The 26,045-nt window shown below is 40.4% G+C and overlaps 1 long non-coding RNA gene across 2 annotated transcripts; it reads left to right on the top strand.

The window, feature by feature from the left end:
• Positions 1 to 392: 392 nt before the first annotated feature.
• LOC131358866 (uncharacterized) lies at positions 393 to 24,825 on the top strand. Of its 2 annotated transcripts, none has more exons than XR_009205702.1 (3): positions 393 to 675; positions 17,528 to 17,704; positions 23,055 to 24,825. It is a non-coding gene; the product is annotated as an uncharacterized LOC131358866 (long non-coding RNA). The 2 variants fall into 2 exon arrangements; XR_009205703.1 differs by lacking the exon at positions 23,055 to 24,825 and adding an exon at positions 21,237 to 21,722.
• Positions 24,826 to 26,045: the final 1,220 nt, after the last annotated feature.

Genomic DNA, 26,045 nt, shown 5'->3' on the forward strand with positions numbered 1-26,045 from the left:
CAGCTCTTTGAGAAAGACCCGAGCGAGCGGTTTGGCCAGGAGGAGAACGTCTATTCTGTCTACCACTCCAGCTGTGAGCCCGAGCCAAAATCATGCCCCTGCAGCTGGATCATGGTCACGTGAATAGAGCCAAACTTCTGCAGCCAGAACGGATATTTTTAGCTACAGCCGCTTCAGAATCTTGAGAATGTTGTTCAGAAATCTCCTGATGTACCGTCACTAACCAGACTCGCCCTGGACTTCCTGTTCTTCACCTCATGCTGAAACTCGTCAGCACCGTGGTTCTGATTGAAGAGTTTTATTTGCCTAAGAACATCGCCAGGAGCGTGTGCTTTCCTCAGCGTGTATCAACAAATCAGAACACAAACACACTGCCACATTATGATGTTGTTGCTGTCAAAGACAATGACTCATGGGTAATTTGGCTGACAGGTCATTCCAGGCGAACAGAGACCATTAGCGTGAGGCGTGTTAAATGACGCCCGTCTCTATGGGTCTCTCCTGACAGACTGCTCCGTCCCCCCTGTCTCTCTGCTTGGTCAGTGGAGCAGTTTGCTTCAGTCCCACGGCGAGAACCCGTCTCCTGGTTCACTACTGCGCTTGATCATCTTTAATCGACTGGCGTTTCTCAGGCGAGCGCTGGGAGGAGTCTGCCTCATCACTCATCCTCAACAGGTAAGGTCCTGTTGAGTAATCAGACAAAATGGCAATGTTATCATCTCATACATTTATAGGATTGAAGCTGTTTCAGTACCGAGGTTCAGGGGTCAACGGTGGCATCTGAGTAATAAATGGAATAAACACCGAAGCAGACGGATAGAGTCATTTTCTTTTTCAGTGCAATTCAGAGTGGAAGCTCATTTGGAGACAAAGCAGCATGAAGTGGAAAATGTGAAGGGAGTCATCAAAAGGAATCCGATTAGCATAATCAGATCTGATCAGGAGCAGGCTGAAGGGCCTCCAGCTCCAACGCTGTCTCTCAGAAGAGATTTATAGACTCTTCAAATCTGAAAGTTCTCTCAGCTACTAAACTTCTGTGTTTGTAACAATGTGTTCAAACCCAGGTATTCTTACTGACGGGTCTTTTGCTGCCAAAACAGCCCTGACCCGTCCTGCACTGTGTATTCTGAGCCCTTTCTATCAGAACCAGCATTAACTTCTTCAGCAGTTTGAGCAACAGTAGCTCGTCTGTTGGATCGGATCACACGGGCCAGCCTTCTCTCCCTACGTGCATCAATGATCCTCAGCCACCCATGACCCTGTCACCGGTTCACCACTGTTCCTTCCTTGGACCACTTTTGATAGATACTGACCACTGCAGACCGGGAACACCCCACAAGAGCTGCAGTTTTGGAGATGCTCTGATCCAGTGGTCTAGACATAACAATTTGGCCCTTCATCAAACTCACTCAAATCCTCACACTTGTCCATTTTTCCTGCTTCTAACATCAACTTTGAGGACAAAATGTTGTTTGAGGTGCCATGATGATTCACTTCACCGGTCACTGCTCACAGTGTTATACATGATTGGTGAAAAATATAATAAATATCTGCACATTCAGTAAAAACTGTTGGTATCTTTAACTCACACAGTCCTCAGTGGAGCTCAGTCTCTCTGAATTACTGCAGATTTGTTCTTGAGCCGCTGCTGTAGTCATAAAGACTCATCCCAGGACTCTTATTATCACTCAGATCAGAGCTCGTCCTGTTCCTCTGTGTTCATTTGCTCATATGACTGTTTTAAATTTTCTATGTATTTCTACAGAAGAACTCGTAGGTTTTAAGCTCTGCACCACCATGAGCTCAGCATTAAGGTTATTTGTTTGTCTTTGTGTCTGTAGATCTATTGAATGTTTTTACTGCAGATGCTCCTGCTGTCCTTCGTTGTGGTCATTAATGTCATGTCACTTTATTGAAATCAGATTTGTCGAATTTGAAGCTGGTGATGTGAATGTAGCTCCTGATGTGCTGTACGCTTGATATCGTATTTATGATAATATTGAGAAGAGGAAGGTGTGAAGTGCAAGATTCACTCAAATGTTTTTCCTCGTAACGACTGTTCAGACGTTCTGTAGACGTTCCGGACACCTCAGCATTAACATCTTCATTTCCTCACGCTGAGATTCACCTCGTGTCCTTCATCACCTTATTGTTAAATCTGTCTGTGGACAAGAAGCCGAGTGCAAAAGCATGTCAATGTTCTTCGACTTGTTTATTTACTTGTTAAGTCTAATCCCCTGCAGAGAAAAGCTCTTCTAGCTCATTTCCCTTTGTCTTTAATTTTAAGAAACAGTGACATGCATTTAATTAACACAAACAAAACGATAGCAAAATCCCACTGCCACTCCACATAACACTCTGTGATTGTGTGCTAAATTTGTTTTATTCTGATTAAGTTTGGATCTATCGGCGTCCCGGAAGACAAAGCAGACAAACTGTTATGATGCAGGGAAGTGAAATTCATTTCTCCAAAGCCGTTAAATGATTAAATTGTGATTAAATCAGTTTCTCTCGAGTAGCATGCGATGAAATCCACTGTATTTCACTTCTGTGTGCTAATTAATTACAAAACTTTAAGTAAACCCTGCTAGCATGAAGAGAAACACATAAAAGCTGATGTGCCTCAGCTAGCATTAGCCTAGCGCTTGGTTAAATGCTGATGACCACAAGCAACACGTTTGCTAGCAGTAGGCTCAAAAAACAGCAGAAGCTAGCAGTTTGGAATTTTTTGCAGTGTGGATTCTGATGCAGTCTTCTGCAGTCAACCAATTAACACACTTAGCTTTAGCATAACACTCGCTCTAGCATCTCACACAGTAATGTCTGTAGTTAATGGAGGTTTTTGTGTTGTTTGTGCGTTAATGCGCTCAGAGTTTATCAGATTTGGAAAATACGCTGTGTTTGTGCACACTTTTTATATTTCCCAGCATGCATCGCCATGCTAATGTGTCTCTAATAGAGCAGTGAACACAGACAGGGGCAGGAAGCCACAAATCACCACTCGGGTACGACGCTAATCTTTCTACACACAACGCCAAGCGCTCCGGAGAGTTCCACTCGCTTCCTCTGGCGGCGTGCAGCTTCCTGTTCAAGACACAAAGGAAGACGTTAACAATTATATTCTATTTCTATTTTGATTTTTTTTCCCTCCTCCCTATTAAATTATTACTCTGCATGTCAAATAATTACGTGTGATTACGCTCTTTGTTCAGCTTTTGGCTCGCAAAATAACAGTTATTACATTTTATTTAGATTTTCCTCCCATTCTGTGCTTCAGCTACCTGCAAATAATAGAAATTATATTTCATTATCATATTTGTTTCACTCAGTTGCTCGCCAACAGCCATAATGACAGTGAACGTTTGAACGGTTTGCACAGAAGTGCTGTTTAATAAATATTTATACATAGAAGGCTAAAAGTTTTGGCACCTGGTCATATTAATTCCGCTTGTGTCAGTTTCGCTCAGTAAAACTGCACTAGACATCTGTTTTTATTTCTAAAACAATATTTTCTCTGTGTCTTAGCGAGGATTAATATAAACACTGAAGGAAACTGATGAGCCAGTGAGAAAGCTATTTGACTCTGAATCGACTCGCAGGAAGTGACATGCAGTGTGTTCCGTGTTGCAGTGATTTTTTTGGAGATTTTTTGCAAGCTGTTGAACTGAACTGTGAGGGAAAAAACGAGCCAAAGGACAGAGCTGTATTGCTGCCATGTGGTTTAGGATGGGAAAACATTTTCATCTCATTACAGATATAATTATTTAATGTTCTACATATACTGACCAGGCATAACATTATGACCACCTGCCTAATATTGTGTTGGTCCCCCTTTTGCCCTGACCCATCCTGACTGTGTATTCTGACCCCTTTCTATCAGAACCAGCATTAACTTCTTCAGCAGTTTGAGCAACAGTAGCTCATCTGTTGGATCGGATCACACGGGCCAGCCTTCTCTCCCTACGTGCATCAATGATCCATGACCGCCCATGACCCTGTCACCGGTCCACCACTGTTCCTTCCTTGGACCACTTTTGATAGACACTGACCACTGCAGACCGGGAACACCCCACAAGAGCTGCAGTTTTGGAGATGCTCTGATCCAGTGGTCTAGACATCACAATTTGGCCCTTCATCAAACTCGCTCAAATCCTCACACTTGTCCATTTTTCCTGCTTCTAACACATCAAAATGTTGACTTGCTGCCTAATATATCCCACCCACTAACAGGTGCCATGATGAGGAGATCATCAGTCTTATTCACTTCACCGGTCACTGCTCACAGTGTTATGGCTGATTGGTGTATATCGTGTTTCTTGTGCTCAGGGTAATTATTGTGATTTCTTGTTAAAAGTTTGTTTTTCTGAATGAATGAGTTTCACATGAGCTTTTGTTTGTTTGGTTTGTTTAGCCAACGAATCAGTTCCACTCTGATTCGGATCAGTAGGTGTGAACGCAGCTCTAATCTGTCACATTCCAATAACATGACTCTTGTTGTTCATCTTGCTACTTTACATGTAGAAAATCAGGCTTTTGCTCACAAACATCTTTCTCCTGGTGTCATCGATCCTGCTGAAGGTGAAGGGAAGCCATGCTGTTTGGACTCCTTCAAAAAACCCAGTTAAATCCGAGCAGAAGGCGAGCGTAACAGGATTTAGACCCTAGAAAATGTCGGGTTGGTTCCAATTTGGGTCTTGTGTGCTCCGGAGGTCCCCTGGGAGCCTGGATCCTTCTCAGAGACATCCTGTATCTCTGCCAAACCCTGGCCTCGGATTTCACCCTCTGAATACAGAGTAGACGAGGTCCTGAGTGCAGTGTCCTCACTTTTTATGGCTTTTTTCCTCATTACCGCATAAAAATGACGGCAGGTTCCACTTCCCGCAGCTGTCCTTCAGCGTAACTGCTGATTTAATCAGGCGTGATTATATTAGCAGCGTCACTGTGGGGCTACACGACTCAAAGCTCAGCTGAATTTCTTTAAACAATGAAAAATATTTGACCCCTTAAGGTTTCTTTGGATATCCAATTAAGGGAACTCTTAAAGGTTCTAAGTAGAGGTGTGTTTTCCTGTCAGAGACGCTGAAACCCCTTTATTATCCAACCAACACACAGAGAACCCTTTACTCTCAGAGTGTGTGTGTGTGTGTGTGTGTTAACTGGGTAAGTGTGTGATACACACCTTTTATTATTACTAATGACTTTCTTCCTTTAAAGGTTCTGCTGTAAGAACCCTTAATTAGCTAACAAAACTTTAAAGCTCCCTTAGAGTGTAAATTAAAGGTTCTATGAGGAAACTCGGGAAAACATTCCAACATTTTTTGGAAGCTAAGAAAGCTTACTTATAGAATAAACTATTAAAGAACCCTCAAAGAACCCTTTACTCTTGAACTGAAAGCTTCAAATTATGGCTCATTATTTTCTTTACATTTGAGGTTCCCTTTAACGATCTGTTTTTGGACTGACGCTAGAAACCTTTAATATTTTAGAACCCATGAAGAATGCTTTTCTTTCCTCTAAAATTCTATGTGTTATGTAAAACCTTTATAGACAATGAATGGACGTCTGGTGACCAACCAGAATCCAGTGCTCTGAGGTGAGGTATGAACTGAAACATAGACTAAATCTGCATGAAAATGACGGAACGTCTCAGAAGACGCTCGTGGCCGTGTTTTAATTGGCCGCTGAATGCTGTAAAATCTCCATTTCGAGCTAAATGACCCTGAATCGCTCATCAACATTCTCCTGCTTTTTATTTAATCACTCGGAGCAGATGGCTATGGTGCAGAATCAAGATGGAGGACATTAAAGGGGTAAATATCAGTGTGTGTCTACGGGACCGGAGTGTTTACCCTTACGTCTGCTGCTCAGAATCGGAACCGATCTGTGTGACGGATTAAGAGGAAATGAATCTGATAACTGCAGCTTTCTGAGGAACGCGGAACAAAGAGGAACGCTCGCGTTTATACAGACAGGAGAAAGAGTTCAGATTTAGACGAGGCATGAGTCGGGTGGAAGAGCGACAGATCACACAACCTCACAATTATACAATCCCACAGTTACACAATTACAGTCTCACAATCACACTATCTCACAATTACACAACCTCAGCTCTTAGAAATTGCAAAAGATTGGGAGGAAGTGTGAATGGACATCCCGGTCATTAGTTCCTGCGTATGAACAGTGAGGTACGCATTAACTCACTCTTAAATGTTTGCATATAAAGTCAAAGTCAATGAGACGACATTAATCAGAAAAGACAAACATGTTTATTCACTCAGTCAAGAAGCAATTAAAGCGTTATTGCTAATGATCGTTTTTATCCCGATGAGAAACGCGACATCAACCGAGCGGAGATAAACACTCGGCTTTCCGCAGAGCGCCCCGTTACCCGAGTGATTGCGACCCGCGGATCCGCATCTGTCTAATCAACGCCTTTGTTTCATAAGCAGTCGGATATTAATTCAATCCAGAGAAGGTTAATTATTAATAAAAGTCAAATTCCTGTAATTTGAGTTATTTAGACGCTTCAAGTGGATCGCGTCGTCACCCAGCGGATCCTCTCCCATCAACTCACGGTGCTTTAATCGTCCAATTAAACCAATTTACAGCCGAACCTTTAGATAGAGGACTGAGATTTCTGCGAGTAGTTTTTATGATGAGTATTTTTCTAAATTTAAAACATTTATCAATGAAGACTCTTTTTCACAGAATTTTTTGCTCATATTTTCCAAAGGTGCTGATATTAGTGGAGATGGAAGATGTTCTCCTCAGAACCCTACGTTCTCCATTTTACTGTTCAGACTGCTGAATGTAAACGGATCAGTGATCAGTTTTCTCCATCATATAGTTCCTCAGAGAAACCTCTGAACTTCCTGAAGGTTCCTGTAACTGATATATTTATATACATTATATTGCCAAAAGTATTGGGACACACCTCCAGATAATTGAGTTCAGGTGTTGTTTTTCAGGGGTTGGGCTCGGCCCCTTAGTTCCAACGAAAGGAACTCTTAATGCTTCAGCTTCATACCAAGACACTTTGGACAATTTCATGCTCTTTGTGGGAACAGTTTGGGGATGACCCCTTCCTGTTCCAACATGACTGCACACCAGTGACCAAAGCAAGGTCCATAAAGACATGGATGAGTGAGTTTGGTGTGGAGGAACTTGACTGGCCTGCACAGAGTCCTGACCTCAACCCCATAGAACACCTTTGGGATGAATTAGAGTGGAGACTGAGAGCCAGACCTTCTCATCCAACATCAGTGTCTGACCTCACAAATGCACTTCTAGAGGAATGGTGAAAAATTCCCATAAACACACTCCTAAACCTTGTGGAAAGCCTTCCCAGAAGAGTTGAAGCTGTTATAGCTGCAAAGGGCAGGACAACTCCATATTACATTCATGTGCAGGTGAAGGCAGACGTCCCAAAACTTTTGGCAATATAGTGTATATTCTTAATTTTTCTCTTGATTCCTAACAGCTGCAGCTTTCTTTGTTTTGTTTTTTTATCGATTCAGACTTTAACAATCTGTCCACATCGCTCATATTTCCGTCTCGCTCCACTTCTCTCTTTCACCGAGCTGACAGCAGAAACACTGAGAACCAGGAGAAATCCAATAATTTAACACTTTAAAAGAAATTAAAGTGAGCTGTTTGTACTTTCGTTTGTTTTTGTGGTTGATCTGATGAAGCACCGTGATCTTAATCGCTGTTAGCAAAACACTAAGCGCTAATCTGAGTACTACCTCCATGAGCTGTTTTATTTAAACTAACGCTTTACGTGTTGGTCTCAGGGATCTGCTGCTTCTCCTTTCTGCAACTCTGAACTGTTTTTTTTTCCAGACTTCCTCCACTTCCATATCGACTGAACCTGGTGATCTTTGTTATCTCTCGTTTCTTGTTAATAGCCTCGCTTTGTCTCCTCAGTGGTCATTACTGCGGGAATCAATGATGATAGATCACAAATAATCCATGTGTTTTAAATGGCTCTTTGAAGCAAATCCCACAAATTGATTTGCAACCAAGAACTAATTGGAATTTCTTCTTCTCGCATCCGCACGCAGAGCGTCTCCAGGTGGCGAAGGAAGAGATTTAATTCACCTGAACACGTTCGAATCACAAAAGACCAGCAGCCGCGGAGCTAACATGACGGAGAAGCACGAAGTGGAGGAGATGATGGAGCTCGTAATGGAAGAAAAGCTCCATCTGCTCCTCTGAAGCTGCCAGCAGAGAAGAAGCGCTGCCAGATGACCAGGCTGATTCGATGGACTCGTGTTACACCGTGGTCAGTGTTAAACTGCGCGTAGCCCGAGCAGCGGCCGGCATTTCGCTCTAATCTCTGGAACTCGGGTGTAATGTCTGAAAATCCTCCTTCGGTTTCGCAGCTCAGTGATGCAAGAACATAAATCTGGTGTTTTGGCTTTAGCTTTTAATAAGAAGTGTCTTCATTAGGCAAATCACTGATCCTGACATGTTTAACTCCAGAACCACACGGTAACCACAACTCTTTCCCATTCTTTCTCTTTGTCACTCCGAGCCCCGGAGCAGAGTATTCCTCACGTTTATCATCACAGAGATGAAGAGAGATTTCTAATTTTAAAATTTTAAACATTTTAAAATAAATCTCAATGTTTCATTGATTAAAATAGAGTTAGTAAACTTGTCACATCAGACACTTCACCTCCAAGCTGCCAGGGGGTGCCATGTCAAGAGTTTTTCAACTTATTTTTCTGTTGTTCTACTCGTTTCATGCATTTTGGTCAGAAACAAAACGACAATAAACAATGCCATAAGTGGGTCTAACACTAAAGATAAACTAGAACAAATCTAACTCTGACACCTGAAACCTAAAAAGGTCTAACTCTACCCTCTAACTAACTCTAAACATTTACCCCAACTCCAAAACATAACTCAGAACATTAAGTTTAATCCTAAGAGAGGAACAAATCCTAGAACTTCTCATCCATCCACCCATCCATCCATCCATCTGTAGCACTTTTTCTACATGGGGTCCACTCGGGCACAACACAGGGGTCATCCTGGACAGGGCACCAACGCATCACACACTACAGACAATTTCAAGATGCACATAAGGAAACACACACACACACACACACACACTCAACCTCCACTGAGGCAAAGCTGCTAACAACTAACCATAAAACATCTGATCTAAAATCTAATTCTCAACTCTAAACTCCAAGCCTAAATCTTAAACCCTAACCCCAAAACATCAAACCCCAAACCTCAGACACTAAACCCAGCCTTACACCCTAACCCACAGCTCAAACCTTACATTATATCTCTTTAAACACTAAACTCTTCACACCTAGAACTAAATCCTCACCTCCAAATTTCAATTTAAACCCAAAGCCTTAACTCTAATCATAAACTCTAACCTTAATCCTAAACTCAAACCCATAACCTCTACATCAGACTCATCTAATCATTGAATTCCAAACCAGAGCGCTAAACCGAAGGTCGAACCAGACCTTCTCGAATCCTGATCTCCATAAGGTCTCCATGACCCTGAAGATAAACTCGAAGTCCTAGTCCAAACTCTAAATCCTGAACTACTGTATACCCCTGAAGCATCTTAAACCATGAGCGTAAACATTAAACCCGAGACGTTTCATCCCATCGTGCTTCATCTCACTCTGCTGCTCTCTGAAATCACAGAGAATTTATTCGTTTATTCTTTTTTTTCCGCTGCGTTCTCCCCACTGAGCTTTATATTGCCGATGCTAATTAGCAAATAAAACCCGCTGCATAAAAGATGAAAGTTTTTCATGCCCCACTTTAGAGAGAAACCCATTTAAACTGAGCCAGGTGTCGGGATATAAAGTTTCTCTCTGCTTTAAGATGCTTTTAGCTTCTAATGTGTTAGAAAGAACTCCAGAGGACTCGATAATATCACAGGCCAATTTTTAAACCTAAATATATCTTCTAATGGTTTCATCAGCAGAGCGGTTTTACTGAAAAACCCTGTTTCAGAGACACTCGTTACTTCAGAACTGAAATCTGTCTGTGAACCAGAGCAACAGGTCAGAGAGTTTAGAGAAACAGAACAAACTAAGAACATGAAGGAGAGTAGACATGCTAAGGCTAAGGCTAAGGTGGCTGTTTTGCTAATTGTTTAAAAGTGAATACACAAGTCAAATACTCTGGATTTACCTCAATCATATTGTACATGTATACATAGAGATATATATATATATATTTATATATATATATACATGAGAGAGACAGAGAGAGAGAGAGACAGAGAGAGGGAGGAATTAATTTGGCTGGCTGCTTAAACCCCAAAACATTGACACGGATGCGAAACCAATTAAGCGGCGCTCCTAATGACTGCATCTATTAGAGATCTGTAATGATTGACTGAATTCCTTCGTTCGGCTAAATGAATGCCTCTTATTTACCAAAGACTCCAAATCCCATTTTTGTTTATTTTTTGTGTGTTTTTTTTCCCCTCACAGGATGAGTAGATGGCTAATGGAGTATGGCGTCTTCTTCCTCGCTATTTTCTCTGCTCTAGTCTTCAGGGAACTAAATAAATAACTAGATAACTAACCGTTTTCACAAATGAACTCCTCACATGCATTGCAAATGCCACTTTTTTTATTTTGCTTCAGAAAAACGGTTTCTGAGCGCAGCGTTGCGTTGCATTATGAATGATTTCCTGCCTTCCCGTGGCAGCAGCTCGTGTGTTTAAATGGCAGGCGGGACGACGGAGCCCATTACGCCAAATAAGAGAAAGTAGCCAAGCATTAAGTTTTGTCTGATAAACAATCCGTCTTCACCCCAGATATTATCCAGAAGCGATCAGATCTCCATCAGGCTCCGTCTCGGACAGGACGCAGCATGAAAATGGAGGAAAAACTCCTGATTAATAACGCTTTCAGAACATGCGCTCCATTTCTTCAAGCTGAAGTCCTGATTTACTCCACTGACCTGCTGAGTTCTGGACTCTGATTGGTGGACCAGTGTTGATTAATTCTCTCTAACAGCAGCTGTGACTGTAGCACAGGTTTATATTAATGTATTCACTCTCATACCTTATCGTTTCCATAGCAACAGCTTTTTCACAGGGACGTGTACATCGCATAAGATAAAAAAAGACAATAAAAACACCATGTTATGGTGAAGTTTCCTGAGATCTTCAGGACTGAGCTCGGGTTCCTCTCTCAGCAGCTTCATGGGGTTTTGTGTGTCTGTGTGGGCTTCCTCTGGGTTCTCCAGCTTCCTCCACATTCTCCGGGTTTTCTCCTGGTTCTAAAGTTTCCTCTGGATTCTTCAGTTTCTTCCTGGTTCTTCAGCTTTCCTCTGCAGTCTCCAGGTTTCCTCCCATCAGCAGGTGGTTTTACTCTCTGTTAATTTGACTCTCTGCATGCAAGATGCTCTGGATGCTTTTCGGTTGTGTACCCAGTGTTTCTGAGAATAGACTCTGGATTAGATCAGAATTAGACTCTGGATTAGATTCTGGATTACACTCTGGATTATATTGGGGATTACACTTGGGATTATAGTCTGGATTACACTGGGGATTAGATTTGGGATTATACTCTGGATTAGACTGGGGTTTACACTCTGGGTTAAACTCTTGATTATACTGGGGAGTAAACCCGAGATTAGACTTGGGATTACCCTCTGGATTACACTCTGGATTTGACTCTGGTTTAGACTCTGGATTAAACTCACAATTATGCTGATGATTAGGCTCGGGATTACACTCTGAATTAGACTCTGGATTAGACTGGGGATTATGCTGAATATTAGACTCTGGATTAGACTGTGAGTGTGTCCTGATTAATTCCTCTTTTGCAGCTCAGTAACAGAGCTTTAACATCATGAATCTGAGTTTGTTTTGTTTGTCAGGATTATTTTTAATGAATCCTGGACGTTGGTTCTGATTTTTACGGCGCAGGATAAACGTGTAGGAGGCAGATGAGTAAACGCTCTCAGATTTTTTATAAACCATCTGTTTTGGCCATGAAAAGTTCGAAAATTCTTCACTGTTTACCCATCTGCCCCAGCGTGGATCAAAGCCAGAGACATCCATGTTGCAAATTGACAACAACACACACACACACACACACACACACACACACAAAAAAAATCTATTTTAGCGCCTATTTACTCTCGGTGCATCTGCGGAATGTTTCCTGCGGTCACTCACAATTAACCCCAAAGCGCTTGTCCCTTCTGGCGTGATCCAATTTAGCATATGCTGCTAAAGTTTGAGAACGAGAGAATAGAAACATGGCCAAAAGACTGAAACTGCTCTTCCTTCCTTCCTTCCTTCCTTCCTTCCTTCCTTCCTTTTGTCCTGACTGTAACGCAGAAGACTGTAACGTAGAAGAAAAGCTGAAGACCTACTGTTCAAACTGCATTAAAAGTCTGGCAGGGTTTCACTTCACGCCGTTGCTGGAATAAAAAAATAAAGTCGACAGGAAGCGCGGCACCGCTAATCAGGAAGTCCAGACTAGATTCGTAACCACGGAAACTGGAAATCTGAACCGACCTTTTTTTTCTCTCTTCAGGCTTTTTCACTGGATGCTTGATGTCTGTGGAATACTAATCACACTCATTCCATCTGTGTGTGTGTGTGTGTGTGTGTGTGATGTATTGCATTCAATATCAAAAAGCTCAACTGTCCAGCGAGTGTGAAAACCTCAGCTAATCAAAGCTCCAAATTACAACTCACTTTTAATAAAGAAGCAGTAGAAAATGGACAAAAGCTCATCCAGCACTGATTAGTAATGATGAGGCATTAATCTGGTGAATAATCCAGGAAGAAGAGCAGAAATGGAGGGATTAGGAAGCAATCAGTTTGGAGATGGAAGTGGAAACGTTCTCGGCTCCAGGCGGGGTCTCGCCTACAGTCCTCCCTCCCTCTCTCTCTCCCTCTCTCTCTCTCTCTCTCTCTCTCTCTCTCTTTCACCACAGTGTGATTAAATATCATCAAACGTGCAGTCACTACAGGTGCAGCAGTACACACACACACACACACACACACACACACACTGGTGTGATACTGGTGCCCATAAACCCCAGCGTGAGGACATTTTATGTGAGATTATTGCTGGGATCCCTGGGGACGGATTGTGGATGTCAGCAGGACCCCAGATGACTTTCCTGACCTTCATCATCCGCCCATCATCTTCTCTCCTCATCTGAAACCCCTGGTGTAATGGATGTCAACAACTCACACACACCACCGCAAATCTGGTGATGAAGAATCCTTCATTTTTAAACGGTGTGAGGTTAACGATCGTAGCTTCAAGAACCTTCTCAGTCTCTGCTTCATCGCGTCATCGTGTGGGAAAATGAATTAAACAAGTGAAATAAGATTCTACGACTTCATATCACTCCTCACCAGCTAGTTTTACACCAAACTACAGATTAGACGTGTTTATTTTTGCAGTTAAATGAAACTTTTTGAACATAAATAGCAAATAAAAAGAGCGTGACTGAACCCACAATTATTTAAACTCAAAATCGTTCTAACTCGATCCTCCTTTTGATTTAATCCTTGAATATTTTTCTAGACATCTCCAGGGCCCCAGAAAGTTCTCTTTAATTCTTATTAAAATACTTTAAAAAGTCAGATATTAAATTAAGTTTGTAAAAATGATCTGTAATGAGAATTGATGAGAATGTTCTGGAATGTAAAAGTGCTGAACAAATAATCTTCAGTTTAAATGAGATTTATACTTTTCATTCAGTGACATCATAAGATAAGGTATGGACACTAACCCCGCCCCAATCCACAACTCTGTCCCAACCCCACCTTCAACTACGTCCCTAACACCACCCTCAACTATATCCATAACCCAACCCTCAACTCCACCCCAACTCAACCCTCAACTCCACCTCTAACCCAGCCCTCAACTCTGCCCCTATAACCCAACCCTCACCTCTGTCCCTTACCCCACCTTAAACTCCGCCCCTAACACAACCCTCAGCTCCATCCCTAACCCAAAACTTCAACTCCGCCCTCCAACTACATCCCTAACCCCACCCTCAAATCCGCGACTAACCCAACACTAAACTCCACCCCTAACCCCGCTCTCAACTCCGCCCTTAACTTTTACCTTTAACTTTTTTCATGAGACATGAGCTGTACCATTTATTTTTATGTATATATGTTTAACACTACAAGGTTTTTTCCTTTTTGGGTCTCATTTTTGCAGGACTGATGTTATTTACCTCAATTAAATGTAAAATGCGACCACAAAACTTTCATCTGAAACACTTCTATGTGATTAATGTACACCTCCACCTTTAAACTTTAGGCCACGCCTCCTTCCTGAGTCTGATGCTGGACTGGAGCGACATGATGAGTTGTTACTCATCACGATGCTAAACCTGTAGCTTTAGATATTACTTGTTAGCTCTGAAGCAAGCTTCCTGGTGCTTCACTGACCTCATTTTGAGGAAGTAGACTCCATGTTGGATAAACTGTTCATTTTCAAACTTTTCCTTTTCACAATTAGGCCGCGTTACCTTTCTGGAATTTTTGATCTGGAGACGATTCATTAAAAGCTCGCGGTCGTCGTCGCTCTTATTTCAACAAGCGCTTCATTTAAACAAACAGATACGCTCTCGTGTCCAGACTAATTAGATGGAAAGTAAATCTTCTCTATGGAGGATCAGTTTCAAGCCAATTATTCTTTTCGCTCCCTCGCTCATTTCAGCTCTCACTGGTGGATTATTTTACCGTCTCAGGTTCTGGGCCAAATTACAAGGGCAGCAAACACCGGATCAGCATTTTAACAGCTCTCGCCTGGAGCGGCCACTGAGCAGCTTATTAAGTAGTTTGGGAATTAATTCAGTATCAGGATGAAGGAAGTTCCTCTAATGTTTCATCTGAAGGACGTCTTACAAGTAGTAGGACGCAAGAAGTCCAGAAGTTTGGCAGTTTATCTTAGTGTGTGTGTGTGTGTGTGTTCGTATTTGCATCACGTGTTCATGGTTTATATCTAAAAAAAAACTCAGAAATTTGTAATAAATAATTTAATGACACTGTAACTACAGTTATGATTAAATAAATTTAATGAATATTTTAAAAATAATTAAAGCTCATTAAACCTGGCTGGATCACAGCAAAATACCAGAGCTGCTTATGAATGAATGAATAAATGAATGAATGACTGAAGCTGAAAAGAAAATTAAAACTAGTTTATTGTTTTATTTGATTATTTAAATTGTTATTTAATAATAAATCATTCCTTATTATTTTAGCTTTTGCTCATTTTATGGCATTTTTAAATTATATTCTTTCATAGTTTTATTTAATAAATAAATAAATAAATAAATAAATAAAAAGTTATTCTAAACTACTAAAAACATTTCTGACTTAAAAGATCAATAAAGGAGAGTGCTATAGCTGCTGATTTATAGTCTTAATTGATTTTAGAGTTTTAACAGAGAAAAAAATAAATCAATTAAATAAGTTAATTAATTAATTAATTAATTAATACATTAATAAATTCTATCCATCTGAAGGTGTATCTGTCTTTATTGATTGTAGAGTATAGATTGTAGATTGTATTATATGGTATAGAATAATAAATCAATGAAATAAATAAATAAATCATCTGCTGACCTTGCAGTAAAGTTCCTCTGTGATTTATTCTTCTAAAACTCTATTTATATCCTTTAATACATTTACATGCCACAAGGCCGAGTCTCTGACTTTATTTTCTATTCCACAAAGAGCTTCGTCCTCGAGTGTGTGTCAATTGACGGGGTTTAAATTGCCTTCTCGACCGTGTCCGGGGCGATTTTAATGCTTGTTCAGTTTAATAAAACTCGGCTTCACCGATCTGAGGGAATGTTTGCTGAAGGCGAGACGCTTTATTCCGCTGGGCTCGGCACATCCCGACCCGCTGAGTCCAGCCAAATGTTAATGAGCAGAACTCACATTAAACCCATCTTCTGATGGCATGAGATTGTAGACACAGCCGTAGACAGCTAGCAGCGTAACGCCGGGCCTCCATAACACATTCATAAGCAGCGCATAAATATTGGATAGAGACGATGCTGAATGATGCATGAGAGGCTTTGTGTCAGGCCGTGTAAAGGTGGCACGGGGGTTCACTGAAGATTTGAGACTCTGATAAAGTTTGCTGATAAAATAAAAGGGTTCTGCCGTAGGGTTCTGTGTGGAGTTGGAATAAAACACTCAGCAGGGGGTAAAAGGTTCTGGATTTCGGGTTTTATTTGAAGCCTTTATCAGTCCTGCAGGATTTCTCTCATGGCTCAGTGGTAATGAAGTGCAGTGTGTCTTTATATAAAGGACAAAAACTTTAAACGGAACAATAAATAGATTAAAAAAAGGATGATGTTGTCGTGTCTATAATAACGACTTGAGTCTGGTACAGAGGAGGCGCTACTTAATAAACTGTTATATAATGAGGTGTGTATGTGTGTGTGTGTGTGTGTGTGTGTGTGTGTGATGTGGTGAAGGAGTCTCCAGTGTCAGTGCTGTGTATCAGCCATTGAAGCTGAAGCTGGAGCTTGAAGTTGAAGTTGAGAGACGGAGAGAGAGTGTAATTGAGCGAGAGAGAGAGAGAGAGAGAGAGAGAGGGATGCAGAGGGAAGGGGGGGGCAAACAGAGGGAAAACAGAGAGAGAAAGAGAAACAGAAGGGAAATGAGAGAAAGACAGAGAAAGAGAGAGAGAGAGAGAGACTACGCTGCACACAGAATCACAAAACTTGAACATGAGCTAGTTTCGTCTGTTTGCTTTCTTTTATTGTAATTGAATTCGTTGAGAAAGCACTTAATGAAAATAAGCAAAAAAAAGTTAAAATAAAGTGCAGAAGCGAAAGCTCCGCCCCCGAGCACCTGATCCTGAGCGCTCCTTCACTCACACCTCTGGGACGAGCTGCAATGTTTTTGTCTGATTAAGTTTAAGAAAGCGGAATAAAGAGAGTGAAATGTCTTTCTGTTAGAACGTAAGCGAAAACAGAAACTAACTTTCTTTACAGAAAAACTATGATATTATTCTTACATATGTAAATCAGCTTCAGGGTAATTATAATAACACCGCTTCATAACTCCACCCCATCGTTTATGTTTTGACTGTAACATCACTTCACACGCTGTGTTTATTACTTAAAACCTGTTCGCTCACAGCAACGCTAGCCAGCTAGCTAATACGAGAGAGTATCTTGAAAGGTTTTCCTGCTAATTTATAATGCTAACCGCCAGCTAGCTGTTTAGCCATTTGTTTTAGCTAGCTTATTTTATAGCCGGATAAGTCAAGCTAGTTAGATTTACTGAACAGATGATTAAAAACCTGGCCTTATATAAAACAGAGAAATAAAGTGTAAAACATTTATTTAGCCCTGAACAGAATTTCAGGAGAAATGATACATGAGTTCAGAGCTGGGAGAAGTGTTTTACTGGAGGTCCAGACCTGCATGTTGGAGTTATCTGCATGCTGCTAATATATATGTCGTTTTGCGCGGCTGTGCCCGGAGCATTTATATATGATTAATATTTCTACGTCTCTTGTAGGACACTGAAGGAGAGAAAGACTGGAGAAGAGAAGTTCATGCTGAAGGTCGTGCGGTAAGAAATGACTGTCGTTCATCATCTCCTCCTCCTCCTCCTCATTATTAATGCTGACGGAGCAGATTGAAGAGAGAAGGTGCTGCGTGCTGTGCCTTCACCAACTTTTTGGACATTTGAAAGGTGAGAATAAACACCAAAATTGAGATTTCTGAGAACACCGCAGAGCTGTAAGGTGGAATTATGTTAAACAGATCTTCAAATAAATAGATAGCTTCTAAGATATTAACAGGAAGTGGAGGCTCCTTCCAGAAATCTAGCTAAGTATCAGGAGAAGTGCATGAATATAAACCTGCGATTTGGTCACGTGGTAGCCGACAATCCTGATATTAAAGGATTAAGCTTAAAGGGATTTCTTTACAGATTTATCATCAAAAAAAGAAGAAGAACCCGTGGTAAATTGATTGCTTTAAATGCTTCATCATCCAACATTCTTTCCTTAAAACCATTTCCTTCCGAAGGTCTCGGTCGGATTACGATTAGGAAAGCACGAATCCTAAATATACCTTTAAAACCTTTAAAAAGAAATGAGACATGGGGAAGAACAGAAGGTAGACTTTAGTGTTCTCCTGTCTTTAACAACTCGTATTCTTCCCACGCAGTAGTATATTCAGGAGATCGCTGACAACCAGAAACGGCAGCACTATGAGTCCTCCTACGCCTAAACTCCCCGTGAACTCAATAACATCATGTTTAAACGTTTTAAACTCCTCTCAAATGGATGATTCTGATTATACAGGTTCGGGTGGATTCATTTTCCGAAGAACACTGTTGCTAAGCAACTGGGAAATCACTAATAACCCACTAATCTGTGAGGCTAATGGTTATGTAGCTAGCATGAGGTTTATGCAAACAATGTAAAGGGAGATTAACGGTGCCAATGAGACAGAAAGGTCAAGAGTATCATAATTTCTCTCAGATGAGCTGATAAATGGCAGAAAAAGGACTCGGTTTGACAAATATAACGTTTTAATTACAATTAGCATCAAACGCTAATTTCTGAGGGTTCCACCTTGCCAGAAATGAGACAGGAACAACCAGAACATCGACATTTCTCTCAGATGAGTCAATAAATTGTGGAAAAAATCATTCTGTATGACTAAAGTAACATCTTAATTAGATTTAGCATCAAGCGCTAACTTCTGAGGGTTCCAGCGTACCAGAAATGAGTCCACAGAAACCTCAGGAATATCTACGTTTCTCTGGTAAATTGCTGGGAAAAAAATCTATATGATAAAAAGAGTCTATATGATTAAAACTACACCGTATTTACACATAGCAAAAAGGCTAACTTCCAAGGGTTTTCTGTCACACTGGAAATGAAACAGAAGCTTCAGTAATATCAATAATTTTCTCTGATATCTTGGTAATTTGCTAAAAAAAAAAAAAAAAAAGATTCTATCTGACTAAAACGACGTTATAATTACACTTAGCATTGAGCGCTAACTTCCGAGGGCTTCACTGTACCAGAAATGAGTCAGGAAGGTCAAGAATATCAATATTTCACTCAGATTTGCTGGTAAATTGCAGAAAAAAAGCACTCAAATTATATTGTAATTACTCTTAGCATTAAGCGCTAACTTCTGAGGGTTCTGTCATACCAGAATATCAACATTTCTCTCAGACGACTTGGTAAATTGAGGGAAAAAAGAAAAGATTCTGTATGACTAAAACGACATTGTAATTACATGTAGCATAATTGCTAACTTCCGCCTTACCAGAAATGAGTCAGGAACACCAGCGTGGAGTGTGGCTATGACAGATGTAGCTGTGGTGTACGCGGTAAAGAATAACAGCCCGTGGTTTTTCTTTTTTTTCAGATTGAACTGCACTTTATTCTAAAAGCAAGGTTACAATAAAGCTTATTTAAAATAAGACAGAATGTCGTGCTGCGCCGCCGCCGCCGCCGCCGCCATAATTACACCCACTTCAAGTGTTTCATTTCCACAACTTTTTATAAGCCAGTCTCTGATCTGAGACACTGCTATGAGACTAATGGACACCACATTATATCTGTTCATATCTATATAGATATTGAGAGAGCTTTACATTATCACCATTACACCGTAAACACAGCTGTCAATCAAAGGCTTTTACATTTTTTATTTAATAATAAAATAATTTTATTTAAAATAAATTTAAATTTTGTATTTAAAATAAACACCGATCAGCCATAACATCATGACCACCTGCATAATATTGTGTCGGTCCCCCTTTTGCTGCCAAAACAGCCCTGATCCATCCAGACATGACATGGACTCCACTAGATCCCTGAAGGTGTGCTGTGGGATCTGGCACCAAGATGTTATCAGCAGATCCTTTAAGTCCTGTAAGTTGTGAGGTGGAGCCTCCATGGATTGGACTTGTTTGTCCAGCACATCCCACCGATTCTTCCACTGATATGTGGTCCAGTTCTGTTGCTCACGTTGCCCATTGTTGGTGGTGCACAGGGGTCAGCATGGGCACCCTGACCGGTCTGTGGCTATTTCAGCAACAGTAGCTCATTTGTTGAATCGGATCACACGGGCATTAATGAGCCTTGACCACCCATGACCCTGTCGCTGGTTCACCACTGTTCCTTCCTTGGACCACTTTTGATAGATACTGACCACTGCAGACCGGGAACACCCCACAAGAGCTGCAGTTTTGGAGATGCTCTGATCCAGTGGTCTAGCCATCACAATTTGGCCCTTTTGGTCAAACTCGCTCAAATCCTCACACTTGTCCATTTTTCCTGCTTCTAACATCAACTTTGAGGACAAAATGTTGACTTGCTGCCTAATATATCCCACCCACTAACAGGTGCCATGATGAGATACTCAGTCTTATTCACTTCACCGGTCAGTGCTCACAGTGTTGTACCTGATCAGTGTAAACACTGCATGGTGCTAAAATAATCAGTAATATAAAATAATCAATAATAATAATAATAATAAATCTTTTTTTGTGTGTGTGATGAAGAGAAAGTAGATTGTTTTAACAGAAAAAAAAGTGTTTTATTCCCCTTATACCACTAATTTTTTTTATTTGTTAAAGAGTGTAAAAGCCCCACCCCACCAAATCAACAATTCTATATATTTTTCTAAAATTAAAATTAAAAGTTAAAATTAAATTTGTATTAATACTGTGTTTTAAAATTGGTAGAAAGCTGTACATCACTGTGTAGAATTTTAAACACAGATGTGAATTATAATTTAATTTAATCCTTAATTCTATCCTTTAATTCTAATTTAACATTGTTTGTTTTATTAATATTACCTTAACTGTTCTCTTCTGTATATTTAAATACATTGTCACATTACAGGATTTCTGTAGATGTAGCTTTGCAGATCTTAATATAATAAAACATGTAATGCAAGTTTATATGTGTTTGAATCGTCTTCTTCTTCTTCTTTCGGCTTTTCCCTTCAGGGGTCGCCACAGCGTATGTGTTTTTTATTGTAATGTTTGTATTTATTATGATTAAAATGATTCAAATTAAATTAATCAAATGTGAGTGAATTTTTAAAAGATGATTATTAAATGATAATAACAGTAAAAAGAATGCAATAAAGAATGAATACCCAGGTGCTTTGTGAGGTTTTGCTTACAGGTGATGGGTCAGAAACACCATCAGCTCTGCTCTGTTCACAGAAATGTGTTTCTAAATCCCCAGAATACAGTGTGTTCATCTCAGAGAAGATCCCTATAAAGAGTCCTGATGGAAATGGAGCCCCAAAGTCCCTTCCTTCTGCTCAGGAATCCTCCTGATGTCCGGCGTTAAGAATTCGGGTAATAAAGGTCAGGACACGGAGTCTTCATATTTATTGAGTGCTGACAGAAGATCAATACAATGCTCCTGTGGAACTGTGTGCTATACAATGCTTCCAGAAGCAGTTTATTTATGTGCAGAGGGAAAAGAGGCAAAAGTAAAAGAATAAAGATAAATATCTGGACAGCTCACAGTACCACAGGTCCTTTCTCACGCTGAGACACAGAGAGTTATTGTCCTGTAAATCCTCAAACTTAAAACAGGTCACTCTGAACATGGCAGGGATGAAAATAACCCTGTTTGGGTGAGTGTGAAGGTAAACATCACGACATCACGGGACATCAGTTTCAGAGTCAGATGGCGTTTCAGGTTTGAGTTTTTTCTGCTTGACGTCTTGTGCAGCAGAAAATTCCAGAAGAATAATCCTAGCATGCCTGTTCCCTTTCAGATCCACATCCTGGTCCAGCACTCTGAGCTCCACCATTTGAACCCAATTTGTGTCACATGACCCCACAGGCTTAACCGATTTGTTAAAATGAATTCATAACAGCGCTGCTCTACATGACATCTACAGGAAGTGATTCTCTCAGCTTCTGTCAAGAGAGGGTGCCTGCACAGGTATAGAATCCAGACCCAAATGAGGGATAAAAGGAGAAACGGGGGATTTATTAATAAAATAATAAAACTATAGACACATGGAAACACTAGGAAAAACTAGGTACAAAATAACAAACAGAAACCAGGAGGAAAAACCAGCTAGCAAACACAAGGACTCGGCTAAAGACAGCAGGTATATATAGGGAAGGTAATTAGGTGAAACATACGGAACATGTTTGCAGAGGATCGGACGGGGCAAACACATGAGAACACAAAACAAAGACCCATGGCGCAGGGTATGAACAAACCAGGAGGTCTTCCAGCTGGGAATTAACCAAGCCATCCATGACAGCTTCTCTGAAGCTCTCATGCCTCACCAAATATTATCTGTGAGGGTGGAATACTTAAGCAGATTTGTTTTTGGATTTTCAGGAAAGGTAATTAACTGTACATTTTTATAATATGTGAGGATGTTTTAAAGTTTTGCTGTTAAACACTGAGGTGTTTGTTCTCAGTCCTGGTCCAAAGCCCAGATAGAATGCATCAAGAAGGGCATCCAGGGTAAAACTTGGTAAAACAAATCAAATATGTGGACCAGACGATCCAATGTGGTCACCCCGGTACAAGGATCTCCTGAAAAGAACAACAACACTCCTCATCCAGAGTGACTTACAATTTATCACATTTTATACAAGTGAGCAGTTGATGGGTAAGGGCCTTGCTCCAGGGCCCAACAACAGCAGCTTAGTGGACCTGGGATTTGAACTCACAACCTTTTGATCAATAGGCCAATACCTTAACCACTAAGCCACTATATCCCCCAAAAAGACATTCTTTAGATCCTGGGTGGTTTTGTACAGAGCTCAAGAAGCTACAAAAATCACTTTTCACTTTTTATAAAACAATCAGCTAAAAATGACCTTAGCCTGGACTCAGTAATAGAACTATGGGTTTCAAGTGCACTTTTTAATGTTCATTAGAGGAACTTTTTTTTTAATCACGTTTCCACTTCTAGTAAAAATGTCAGCTGTGTGATTTTGACCCGAACAGAACAGGCTGCTAATTGGTTCGTCACGCTCGTTATGAGATCTCTCTCTCTCTCTCTCTCTCTCTCTCTCTTTCCAGTTCAGCAGTGCAGTAATAAAGGTAGCGATGGAGAAAGAGAGTGTGGGCTGTGATTGGCCGGCCCCTGGACGAACACTTCCTGGGCAGGGAGCCGAGCGTTGGCGCGGCACCAGACTGATAGAAACCCTGCGGCCACTGAACAGACTTCATCCTAATGACTGGAGGTGAAACGATTAGAGAGGGAGGCGAGCGGGAGGCTGCTGATGTTACTGCTGATTTTCCTGATGAGGGTTAGCGTGGACAGGTCCATGAGAGCAACAACATTCACTTCACTTTCATTCTACTCACTTCATTTCTCTGCTATTTGATTTTGTTTACATTTTTACTGGCATGAGTGTGTTTCATTACAGCGCAGTTCAGAGGTCCAGAGCTTTTGTGGATGCTGTAATGATCATCATGTTTATCTGAAGTCGGAGGTTGTGTGGAATGAACCTACATACAGTATGTTTGGCAACATCAACACTTCCTCATGGTTTATTTCTCTTAAAGCACAACAATTTAACCATTACTGTGTTATTTACTAAAAAAAAAGACACATACGTCTTATTTGTTTCTAGAATTTCTGAAGCAAGATAGTTCCTTTTAGTTAGTTAGTTAGTTAGTCTCGAAACTGTAAACTTCTCTTTATTCTCTCACACGAGGTAAAAAGGTCACAGCTGAGAAACTACCAAGAAGAGTAAACTCCTCTGTCCTGAAGACATCAGAAGAGTTTAAGTCACAGATTTTGTTCATTAACATTTGGCAGACGCCCTTATCCAAAGCAAATTACATCTAATCACACTTTATACAACTGAACAGTTAAGGTTAAGGGCCTTCCTCAGGGGCCCTTGCCTAGTGGATCTGAGATTTGAACTCACATCCTTCTGCTCAGTAGTCCAGCACCTTAACATCCCCATATCCATCATATCAACAGCTACACACTGTGAATGAGCCGTTGCTAAGGAAACGATAAGGTATGAGAGTGAGTACATTAATATAAAGCTGCGCTCCAGTCAGAGAATTAGAGAGAATTAATCACCACCTGATCCACCAATCAGAGTCTCAGCATGTCGGTTTGTAAATTACATTTAATAAGCAGCTTTGTATTGTTTCCTTTCACTACAGTCATTACATCATCATTTTATTTTTAACAGTAAACAAATCTCTTCCTGCTTCTTTCTCTTTCACTGCAGTGTTTATTTCAACATTCCTCTGTGTGTGTGTGTGTGTGTGTGTGTGTGTAGTGATTTCCTGCCCCATTTGTGTTGTAAGAGTCATTGGCAGAACACAATATGGAGGAGAAATCGATAACCCCGCTCTCTCTGAGAACACTAAACACTCATGTACGTGTTCTTGCTGTGCGGCTGAAGGCTGTGGAGAATTCATTGTGTTGTTTTTTCCCCTTTCTACTTGCTCAGGATTGTGTGTTAACTGCATAGCGCGACAGCAGCATTGCCATTGTTTGCTCGTGTCCTTGTTAGCGAAACCGATCGGCACTCGTGGCTTATTTATTTGTTTGCGAAAGCTGATTTGCGTCTGTGTTTAAATTCGTCTCCACGGGAGAAAATGAACCTCGGAGCTCCGTCTGAGAGCAGCACGTAGAGGCGACGCAGCGGGGAAGTGCAGCACTCAGTCTGAGAGCCAACACGCAATTCAGTCTTCAGAGCAGAACATTCAGAACATTTACTGTTTCACACACTTCATCTGAGGGAGAAGGAGAACCGGGCCAACTAGAAACGTATAAGGAAAAATAAGAATTAATTAAACAAACAAACAAACAAATAAATAAATATCACAATAAAACAAAAAATACAATAAAACTAAACAAAAATAAAAATAAATAAAGAAAATCTTAAACAGGTATATTAAACAAAAGTTAATATAATATAATACAATAATTATTATTATAATAATAAAAAATGCAAACTTTTAAAAAAATATATTTCAATAAATTATATAATAATAATTATATTAATTATATTTAATAATATAATAGTATAAATTATATTTATTACATTTATACATGAAATTTATATTTATATAGTAAAGATCACAAATATTAAATGACTATTATACATAATTACTACAGTATTTATCATAGAAAAAAATCTATAAAGAAAATTGAATTGTTACATGATTGATTTTATTTTTTAATATTTAAATATGAGTAAATATGAATAAACTAAGTGTGGGACCTTACAACCTCTGCTTTTAAGAATTCAGTTGAAATACATATCAAAAAATATCTTCATATAAAAACATTCATGTTGTAGAAATCGATTAATTTTCCCATTTTAGTGAAAATAGAAATAGGTCACGGCTCTTTACGTCTCAGATGATTTATTTCGGCCTCAGTGAGAGTGTTTATTACATCCATACATCACACTGCAGATGTGTCGCTGTTCATCAGTGCTGTTATTCCTCCATCATCATAACACACACACACACACATTGACTCTAGCTGTGTGTGATGAAACACAGATCAGGTATTTAAAATAATTTTCGGAGAGAAGTTTAAATCAATTCCTCTACACAAATGATTATAGACATCACATCTCCTGTGGCGTTACAGCTGTTACAGCTTTATTTTATTCCTATATCATCTATTTCACTATGTCATGGTTTTTCACACATGTTTATGTTGCTACACAAACATTAGAATACAACAACACACAATTTACTAACGAGTTTTGTTTACAGCTGACCAAAAATGCTGCTTTAATCCTCTGTGATAAGGCATGTGCCTGTCAGTGCTGAGGAAGAGGTGGGGCCTCTGTATGTCTTAGACCAGGTGAAGAGGTGGGGCCTCTGTATGTCTTAGACCAGGTGAAGAGGCGGGGCCTCTGTATGTCTTAGACCAGGTGAAGAGGTGGGGCCTCTGTATGTCTTAGACCAGGTGAAGAGGTGGGGCCTCTGTATGTCTTAGACCAGGTGAAGAGGTGGGGCCTCTGTATGTCTTAGACCAGGTGAAGAGGTGGGGCCTCTGTATGTCTTAGACCAGGTGAAGAGGTG

Source organism: Hemibagrus wyckioides, linkage group LG09 (genome assembly GCF_019097595.1).
Source record: "Hemibagrus wyckioides isolate EC202008001 linkage group LG09, SWU_Hwy_1.0, whole genome shotgun sequence".
In the NCBI taxonomy this organism is placed as follows: domain Eukaryota; kingdom Metazoa; phylum Chordata; class Actinopteri; order Siluriformes; family Bagridae; genus Hemibagrus; species Hemibagrus wyckioides.